Here is an 11,026-nt window from a genome sequence, read left to right as displayed (position 1 = left end):
GGCACACGAAGGATGCAGTGGAGCAGAGGAAGAAGATAGTTATTTCACATGAGAGTTTCATAAATGCTATTCTTAAATTATCTTAAAAAATAAAAATGTTTGCTACTTTTTACTGAAATTCTAGTACTTCTAAACTTTCCAAAGAGTTTAAAGAGTTTCCAAGAGTTTGTGGGATAAAATCTGGTGATTTAATTTTCTTTAGAAAAAAAAATCTATTATAAAAATGTGGTGCATCTGTAGCTTTTTCAAGACTGATATTATGCGCCATATCTGACAGTTTCTCTGTTGAACAATTTAGCTCTAACAGGCTTTCAAATCTTAGCTGACCGGTCTTACCCCATTTTCCCCAACTTAGTTCCTAAGATTTTTTAATGTTAACAATGGTTGATAAGCATTAAGCTACAGCATGGCATTATATATATATATGCATTGTGTCCATAATTGGACCCATGAAATAAAAATGGAATATAAAATGTAAAAAAAAAAATAATGGAACATAAAATAAAAACATAATGAAATGTGAAATGAAAATATATAATAAAATACAATAAAACATAAAGTATTATTAAATATATAAAATAGAAATACAATAACTACGCTACGAAATGCAATTTGATGTTTAATTTACTATGTTTGCTACTGAGTAAAAAAAACAAACGGCAATTTTATTAATTAGTAATTTAATGCTGCACATTAACAGAGATAAGGCTGCTGAAATACGAAATGAATGCAGCTCAATATTTTATGTATACAAGGAAAGAATACAACTAAACTGCAGAAAAAACTGTTAAGATTTGTTTTATTATTCAATTTTTTTAAGTACATTTAATGTAAAGCTTATTTTTTGACAACCATAGCATTCAATCAAAGGAATTCTTGCAAAGAAATTTCAATTAACAAAGCTGTTTATTAGATAAGACATTCATAAAACAATATTAAACCGTTCTAACATTTTTGTACTCAGTTTAGAAATTTTGAGACAATTATTTATCAAAGATAAATATATTGAAAGAGACAATAATAAATGAAACATTTGTCTTTGCCATATTTATTTACACAGTGCACAATAGAATGAGCATGTTATGGAGGTTATAGAATTAAAAATTTAAGAGACAGTTAAAACATGAATGAGAATAATAGTGACTGGTGATAGATACACCCCTTAAGATGGACTTTTACAGGATCCTGAAAAAAAAAGATAAATTTTGTTATCATACATTCTGAAATAATTATTTAATATCAATGGTTATTATTATTTGGAAGAATCTATAGTGATTAACTTATCAATTTATAGTGATTCATTTAAATTAATAGAGCGTTGAAAAATTAAGCGTATGAAAGATTGGGAGCTAACAAAATTACTTTATATTTATTAAGAATTAGACACAGAAAAAGTGAAGATAAAAATATAAATAGTTAGAGGACAGACATTGAGGAGCAGCTACTAGTAACGTTGCAACAAGAGGACCGATTGTTGATTAAATATAATTACAATTCATGTTTAAGACTATATTGTTGCCAGATATATGAAATTGAGTAAAAAAGTTGAAAACAGTTTTTTCTACCACCATCTAGTGTGAGAGCTGGGATGGACATGTAATCCACCACAAATCCTACCTCTTCACAAAAAAAAAAAAAAAAAATTGACTGACAATTTGAAAAATTAATTAAAGAAAAATTAAAGAAGACGAAAAAATATACGGTATGTTGAGTTCTGTTTAGAAAACTAGATTATTTTTTCTCACCAGAGTTCAAAATCAGTTGCCAAGTTTGTCAACAGATGGCACTGCTGACTAAAAACTCTAAAACAATACTTTTTACTGAATTTCAGACCATTCCAAGTGAAATATTTGTGCGAAATTCTTAATTTTGTCTTCTTAAAGCATTACATTGGTGCAGGAAAAGGTGTTTATTTTGAAATCATTGCATAATAGTCTTGATCAGATAGCGTCATTGTAAACTGCTAGCAAACTTAATCACCAGTTTTGAAAAGTACTGATAATAAATCAGCTAGTTTCCGACGCCGAACGAGGCTACCGTATATTTCTCTCTCTTTTTCTTTTCCTTAATTTATTCTTCATATTATCAAGTAATTTCGGGACAACCTGTAAGATTCAGTAAATACGAATGAAAGTTGGGTAACTTAGAAGCAACACTAAATAAATAAGTTTTAATATAATGAAAAAAAACTAAAGATTAAATTCAAACCCAATTAGTTGTATTCTCCACAACAAAAAAATCTTCAAAACTCAACTACTTCATACTTGGTGATTAAAGAAAACGATTTCCTCACTTAACTAAAAAGTACTTCATTTTGAAGCTACTAATTTGCAAAAAGAATCACATGCTTTCCTGATCTTTATTATATTTCATCTTCGTCTATCCTTCATTATAAAAGTTTTAGACCCACTTTTGTCTAATTTCAAAAGATTTTTACCTGGATAGCAATTTAGTTAATTAGCATGCAAAAGCAAAAAAAAAATCATTGTTACGACCCGAAAATTAAATTTAGTTATACAGAATTTTCCTTTTTGTGCGCTATTTGGGTTTTTTTCCTTTCCTTTCATTTGCAACATCGATTTCCTTCAATTATTAACTCCTGCTTTATAAAATATAAAGAAATTAAACAATCAAAATGTTATTAAATTATGATTCTTCTGAAGCCTCTATATTTTCTTCTTACCTATAGCTGTTTTCTAGAAATGTAATGTTAACTAATTACAATTGCATGAAATTTGGTTTATTATTATTATTATTTGTAATAAGTGCTCCAAAGCTTCATAACCGTTTGGATGATTTCTGTTGTTGTTAGTACTAGTTCTTGCATTAAAGAGCAAGCGAAACTGCATAAATCGGCTAAACTCCTTAAATACACATTGATTTGTCTTTTTTTTTATTTCAATGTAACTTTATAAATTGAGCCTAATTTACTTTTACTGCCCTCATAATTTATTAATAATAGCGGGATGTAATCTAGTAATCGAAGAAAAGTCATCCTATACAGTGTACTTGATCATCCATCTATCTCAATGAGTCCATATACCTTTTTATTGTTATAATTAAATATTTATATTACAAAATAGAATGGAATAGAATATATTTGGAAAGGGTTACTTTAATTTAGAATTTCAATACTGTACACGGAGAAAATAATTCTGTTAAAATTACCGTACTGCATGGTAATGACATTTCTGGTAAAAACAGAAAGAATAATACTGGTTATTAAACCAAAGTATACGGTATTTAAACCATTCATTTGGTTCATACGGTAAAATTTTAGTTTTCAAAAAATTATATGTATGATTCTTATTACCTTATCAATATTATAATTCTTATTACCTTATTAGAACATATTTAGTAAAAAATACAAAACATAAATTTAACTCAATAAATGATTTTTTATGCCATCATGATAAATTTTATCTCATATTATAAAATCATATTTTATTTTTAATTTTACCAAACTCATTGACAAAGCACTTTGGTTTGGTATTCCCATAAAGCCAGAAACAAGGCGAATTTATCTTATTTTGATAGTTTTGACCATACTTTTTTTTTCAATGTGATATCACAAGCTTTTAGTTCCATCTCGATAGAGTTTTTGAATCATTTAATTCTGGAACTTTGAATTGCTAATGTGGAATTTCATCATTTTTTGCTGATTTGTTGTTCCATTTTAATAATACTATTATTATAAATTTAACAATAATAATAAAAATAATCGTTTTTGTTTTGTAAGCTGTTTTTAAAAATTTTGAGTTTCCTAAAACTAAAACCATAAAAATTAAGACGGTAGTTAATATTAGCTCACAAAACTGTCCCATTTAGCCTTCTGGTAGTAGTAATCCATAACTTAGACTCTTTTTAAGATATTTCAAAGTTTAAAGATTACACATAATGACTAGGCCCAGACATCTCTTGTATCACTGAAATTGCCCCGCAGTGGACTGATCGTTAAGACATGGTTCCCAGCAGATCACCGAAGTCGAGCATCACTGGCTGCGGTCAGTGTGCGGGTGGGTGACCACTTGGATCAGTCTGCGTAAGGACCGAGGATGTGCGGTATTGGTCCTCTTTAAACTGTTCTACCGTAAAGTGCTCGACTTCGCGTGCAGGTCGTTGGGCTACCGAAACGGGGGTGCCATCCCCTCTGCAGAGGATCAAAATTGTGATGGCTTGTCTTCGGATCATCCTTAGGGATGTTTCCTAGACCATCGCCAATAGCCCATTGTGCAGCTCTAGTGCGACGTAAATTAACAACTACTACTATTACATCACTGAAATTAACAATATTTCGAGAAGTATCACACGCAACAAAAACTTTAGAACATAAGTAGGATTTAAAACTTTAAAATCACTAGAATAGAACTTATGACAGTTTTATTACAGATATGTATCTTAATTTTTTCAATTTCGTGAGCAACACTATTAAAGTCACGAATGTGTGAAAAATCACTGCTGCATTTAATGTAATGTGTTGCATAACATCGTGTTGCATTTAATGGTTTACTGTTATATGGTATTTAAAAGTAAAATGCTATTAACGTTCGATGCTATTTTTGAAGTAAAAACATATATTATTCAACACTACTCGAGTGTGACATTCACATCCTGGTCTTTGATACAGTGTGAAGAGCTTAGGATAGTGCAGTTGACCAAGAAGGAAAAAAATGCTCTGAAGTAAAAATGGCAGTGACACCAATGGTTAGAAATTGGTTTTACCGTATTAAGATATTTAGTTTCATTTTATTTATTTATTTAATTTTTTTCGGTTCTCAAATTGTTTCCATTATTTTTCACTGTTCTGTCTTTCAATGCTAAGCAAAAAGTTTTTGCTTTCTTAAATTATTTATTTATTTACAGTACTTTTAAAATACCATCTTTAATGTGAGTTTTAAAAAAAAAATTTAAACATTGGTTGCTTATGAATTAATATAATGGAGAATTGTAAGCATTTAATCAAATGGAAAAGACAATGATACTACCGAAACTAGGAGAATAGTTTTAAATATAATACGAAATTGCAATCATCATTGACAAATTATTTGCTATGTGGGATTCTTAGAAAGTTTCTTTAATCTCAGTTCTCTAGAATATGTGAATTAAAGAGATAGCTATCATAATGTATAGAAATTTAGGTTTATAAAGCTAAGTTTAGTAGGCAATTTGTATCAACAACATAACATAAAGATTTATTGTTTTAGATGTAAATTGCACAGGGCTGCCAACTACTATTCCTTTTTCAAAAAGTTGTATTGAGCGGATGACAATAGAAAACTAAAACTTTCGAAATTGTGATAATTTTGTAAAGTTTTAAAAGTCTCAACACTAGAGATTTGAGAGAAAGGGATGTTTCATATGAACTTTTGAATCATTTACATGTAGTGGTGTGGAAAATTACTTTAATTCGAATTAACAAAACGAAGAATCGTGCATTAAAACATAAACTTAAGCTAACACTAGAAGAAATTTTCCCAAAAAGAGTAGAAAGTTGGCAGTCTGATTGTGCAGTAAAATATTCAATTGCGATGTGCATATTTGTAGGAAATAAACTTGCTTAAAAGATTCAGAAAATATACTATACTGAGATATTTCAAAAACATCCTCTGTCTCCAGTTAGGATGGAAAGTAATTAAAAGCTTATAAGCTTAAAAGCTTATAAGCTTTTAAGCTTGCTTAAAAGCTTATAAGCAAATGTACCAATTATTGATTTATTTTTTAATAAGACTTCTCTTTAATTTCTAACCAAACTAAGTATATTATAGCAAAAATAAATAAGACGCAAAATGAAGAAATACGTACTTGATAAAGTAATTCTGTTAGGACAAACATTTTACTTTTCTTTCTTGTTCAGATTTTCATGCTTTACCTTTTCCTCTAATTGAGTCTTTGAATGAGCATGTTTCAAGTGAGGTGGCCGCATATTGGGATACAATCCAGCCGTTCGCCCTGTAAGCAATAATAATTACAGAAAACTTTTATTAGGAAATTTAATCATAAGTATGAAATTAGTATACTATGGAAATGCAGCGTTATAAGTCAGATGTATCTTCGATCTATATAACTAAAACAGTTAAAGGTTTTTGTGATTCTCCTTTTTACTTAATGCAAGTAAGGATCTATCCTAAGAAATATGGATAAACTTCACCACTAAAGAGAGCTTGTCAAGATATTCGGGTTTCTTTTATTTTGAGTTGAGTCCGAAAGTACAAAATGAAGAAGCTTAATATTTACAAGATTTACGTAAATAGATGTTCAAAATTTTAAGGCGCAATAATGATCTTTTCTTTAATTTTGTTTTTGCAATTTCCATTTCATTTTTGTGGAGACTTTGTTAAAAATACTGTTTCAATTCTTTAATTTGGGTACTTAATATCATTTAAGTTTGGTGCATTATAGTCGCTTATAGCTCATCGGACATTAAACTCCATATTAAATCCAAATATCTAAATTGAATATGAAGTTTAAAACTAGACAAACTGAACATTGTTGTATACCTAAAAAGACTGAAGGGTCCAGTTTGGTAGTTCCCAATTGTCTGGGATCAATTAGACATCCAAATCTTAAAATAAAATCATGATTAATTTAATAAAAACATATTATAGACTTATTAATTTATTCGATTTGGTTAACGAAAATATTTGATTAAACGGAACAGTGGCATATCAATTATGCGTATAAATAGGTTTCTTAGATAATTGAGTTTCCTCTTTTCTCTGTAAATAATAATCACTGACATGTTGAAATATTGTTGTTTTTTAATGAAACTGGGGTACCTTATACAAATACCAAAAGGTACCTTATGCTCAAAAATGTCTGGGGCAAAGGGATACTCACGAAAGTACTTGAGGGTCTACTATGGCCCTTTCCATCATGTTGTTGTTGTTGTTTCAAATGCCACTTGCCAATACGAGCAAGCCTGCTTGATGAAACCAGGAAAATTTAAGGCAGAGTGTGCGTTTTTTGTTTTTCAGTTACTCCATTTATGGCTAAGGATACGACTTCAGCCACACACACGTCACTGCCCGTTTACAGAAAGGACTCACTCATTCGTCCTCAGATCGTAATTTTAACCTGAACCAGAGAACGATCATTCTCCAATTTATTTCCCCAGAAGTATAATGTGTTTTGGGAACATAGAGGATTCTGTGATGAAACAGATTTAACCTGCAACAGTCTCCATTTACTTCATGGGCAAATTTAGATTAAACTAAGATTCGAAAAAAAAATGACCCATGCAGAATTTTGGGAACAGTGCTAACTTTCGAAGAGATTTTTTTGACAGTATTCAAGTATTCTAAAACAATTAATTTCAAATATTTATCTTATCACGTAGGATAAAAACTGCAGCAATATATGAAAAACTAATCCATCTAACTTAAAGAAGAAAATGACGCATAAGAAAAAAGATTAACGAGTTATATGGAATTTAATACTTGTTTGATATTGTTTTTATGCTCAATCTGAATAATTTGTGTTTTATTACCTCATTAACTTACCCCCTTAAAGAATAATAATAATACAAATCATTCAGATTTTTGCAATAAATCGGCATATTTTAAGGTGAAGATTTCTGAAAATACTTCTATTTCTTTTGACGTGATCTTTAAAGTTTGTAAGTGTTTAAAACTAAACTAAGAATCTTCTTTATGTTCTGTAAAATGTTTCTCAAAATGTGGTAGTTTTAATTTTTACGAGTGAAAACTTGTGAAGCTTGTAAAAAATGTATATCGAACGTTGCATTTTAAAGAATTCGTTAAAACAAAAATCTGAGGAATAATTTCTGTGATCTCGAATGAGCAAAAGTTGAAAAATGTGTGTTGAAAAATGTGAGTAATAAATGAAAAAAAGTTTAAAACTCCATATGGTTCCTGTATCACAAATCTGTCAATGTAGTTTCAACTTGCAGATCGAATTTTATAACATCAATTGAACATATTTTGCTCGGAAAAAAAATTGATCCAAAAAAATTTTTATACTCTTTTTTCTAAATAAATAGCATTCGTCGACAAAATGAAGTAGGCAAAACCATTCACTTAGCCCAAATCAAAACAAACAAGTTTTAAAAGGCTAACCGATTTTCATATCAAGAAATTGAATTCAACATAATTTACATACATTCAACATACTTTGTTTAACATTTGTATAAAATTTAAAATGTTTATGAAGATTTAAGCTATTTTTAAATAGTTCTGAATCTCAGTACTTTCAAAATCTTTTTTAAAAATTCAAGCCATGAAAGATGTATTTGCTTTTCTTGCAAAACTTTTAAAAATGGTATCGAGGTGAGTTCAAAATTAAATGAAAACTAATGTTTAAATGGACTAATTATAATAATTTTTCTGTTTCCCTCAATTACTTTAACTCATTGAATCTATCAAATGGTTTTATCTGCTTTGCATGATTTATCGGACAAATTATGGGAGATTAACATAGTTTGATTTATCAGATTATTGTCGAAATCAGCTCATGATTGCGTTTTTCTTTAAATATATTTGGCAGGCCTCCATTACTAATATAATTTTCGCTTTTATCATTTGAAATTCCAATCATTTTAATACTACACATACCTAAACTCGTTTTTTCTCAAAGTCTACTTAGTTGAAATGAGACTGTTCTTTAATACGTGCGTTTTAGTTACCTTAGTTTTTTCTCCAAACTACGTAATATAACACCGAACAAAATTGTCAGCAAATCCTAGTAGTGAAATTCTTTATCACTGATGAAACATTTAACTCGTGTAGATTTTTTTAAAATATGTTAGATTTTTTTAAAAAACTTCTTTTCTTGCAAAATAATATTATCTGACAACTTTAAGAAGTTGCGTGTAATGCAGTCTTTAGATATCTAATTAAATTTCTTTTTACATTCGTTAACCAAATTAAAATCTTAAGATTGATTCATGTTACGATTCAATACGGACATATGGTAAACACAAATACAAACAGATAATTTTTTGAGAGAATATTATAAACTTAGATTTTTAAAGTACATAATGTATAAAACACCAATGCGTTCTTAGTTAAAACAAAACTGTAAATCCAAGTATAATTGTTTGGATTCAAACTACGACCTAAGCTTATCAGCGGGAGACCACAATTTAAATATTGATTTCAAAAGTAAACTATTTGTCATCGTCCATTTATTTTGACTCTAGATAATCTTAGCATATTAAAAAAAATTAAAGAAAAACCAACATTTCTATTATAATCTTTACCATAATGTGTTTACAAATAACTCTTTGGAAAAGTATTTTTCTTAAATTCCCAGATGAAGGATATACATCTATTTATAGACTTAAATTTTCTTGACTCATATCTAAGCATATAGCGAAAATTCAACTTGTTGCAAGAATGCAACTTGACAGACTAAATATTATCTAATAAAATTAGTTCTTTTATTAATTTTTATTAAATTATTTGAATTATTATTCGGTTTTATAGGTCACAAGATGTCAAAGTGGCATGCTTATTGGTTACTGCGCAGCGTAGCTTTATTGATCGCTTTGTTTAGAAAGGAAGTGTGAAAACCATTAAGTTCAGAATCGTTAAAAATGCTTAAAATCATTTATAACTAATTTTAAATTACATACCTCCTCCCATTACGGGCTGAGCTGGCCGGGGTACCCCCTGCACAGCAGCACTCATACCAAAAACAAACACGATGAAGCCGGACTTGAGCGGATTATAGAGAGAGAGACGTTAGCTATCCTATTCAAACTCTTACAGAAATGAATGACTTGAGCTGAAAGACGTGAACTAAGGGTTAGGGAAAGGCAATATCGATTCAAGATTTAAAACGATAGTCTCGATAGATAGATTTAAAACGATATCACAATCGATGAAATGTGGTTTCTCTTTAAATGCGTTTTAGTGAAAATTTATACATAAAATATTATTTAATATAAGAGTTTTGAAAGTAATTGTCATGTAATATATTTGATCAACCAGTTTAAAAGATTTGCCATATTTTTAGTGGGTTTGAAAAAATAAAAAACTGAGTCCATATTTTAAAAAAAGAAAGTTAAATAATATTAACAATTAAGGCAAATTGAAAGCGAGGGAGAATTCACCTGAGTATTGAAGCAAATTTTAAAAATTGAAATATCAAAATGAAAATTTAATATGCACATGTAAATATATATTTTTTGCGAATCATATTGCTTTCTGTGAACTATCATTGTTGTCAAAAATTTATACATAAAATATTCGTGGTAAACATAGCTCATTTTTGAAAAAATAAATCAAGTTAATTTTAATTTTAAGTAAGTAAATAAGTTAGTAACGCTAGACTCTTTATAAGATAAATAAATTAAACAACTTAAAAAAAGAAATGGAGTGCTCGGTTAGTTTCTTTATCTGGAATAAGCACATTTTCTATTTTCTCTAACCGTCCTTAAACATCCGACCTAATTTTGAGTTTACGACTATCAATGTTCAACTCCGTAGCCGTGTAATTTTGAACCCGATCCAGAAGACAATGGAACTCCTAGATCAAGTACTGAGAGAAATTTGTCGTCTTGGGGGATTTTTTATGGAACTAACTCGCATTTGCATTACATGGTGAGAAAAACCGCGAAAACCTCCCACGGGGAGCCTGATGGCAAGGGGACTCTAACCCATGATCCGTCTACCACTGAGAATATTTTACATCAGTACTGAGCTCGGTGCGAGTCGGGTGCGGAATTCGTAACGACCAATCATCGCTAGGATTCGAACCCGAGTTACCTCAATGGAGGCAAGCGCTCTATCCCCTGAGCTACCATGCCTCAAACAAGCAAGTATTATTTTATTTTATAGCCGTCGTTGAATAGACGACCTAATTCTGAATTACATATCATATAAACCGTTATCGTTATCATACAATTGTACAATTAATCATTTATAGAAATAACTTTAATAAAATTCTTATTACGCCAGATTTGTATGTGCAAAATATTCGCTTGAATAGTTTTCAAGATTTACCTCTACAAGTAACGCACTCTGAGCTAGATTCAAAACTACACCTGAGTAGTTAATTGTATCAA

The 11,026-nt window shown here is 29.5% G+C and overlaps 1 long non-coding RNA gene across 1 annotated transcript; it reads right to left on the bottom strand.

Moving 5' to 3' along the window:
- Positions 1 to 782: 782 nt before the first annotated feature.
- LOC107453311 (uncharacterized) lies at positions 783 to 9,762 on the bottom strand. Its single transcript, XR_001585306.4, has 3 exons — positions 9,593 to 9,762; positions 5,803 to 5,949; positions 783 to 1,185 (listed from the first exon to the last, which is right to left on the bottom strand). It is a non-coding gene; the product is annotated as an uncharacterized LOC107453311 (long non-coding RNA).
- Between the last annotated feature and the right edge of the window lie 1,264 nt (positions 9,763 to 11,026).

The sequence above is a fragment of the Parasteatoda tepidariorum genome, chromosome 11 (assembly GCF_982258835.1).
Source record: "Parasteatoda tepidariorum strain Cologne lab strain chromosome 11, Ptep-v5.0, whole genome shotgun sequence".
In the NCBI taxonomy this organism is placed as follows: domain Eukaryota; kingdom Metazoa; phylum Arthropoda; class Arachnida; order Araneae; family Theridiidae; genus Parasteatoda; species Parasteatoda tepidariorum.
This window is presented reverse-complemented; position numbering and strand designations above follow the sequence as displayed.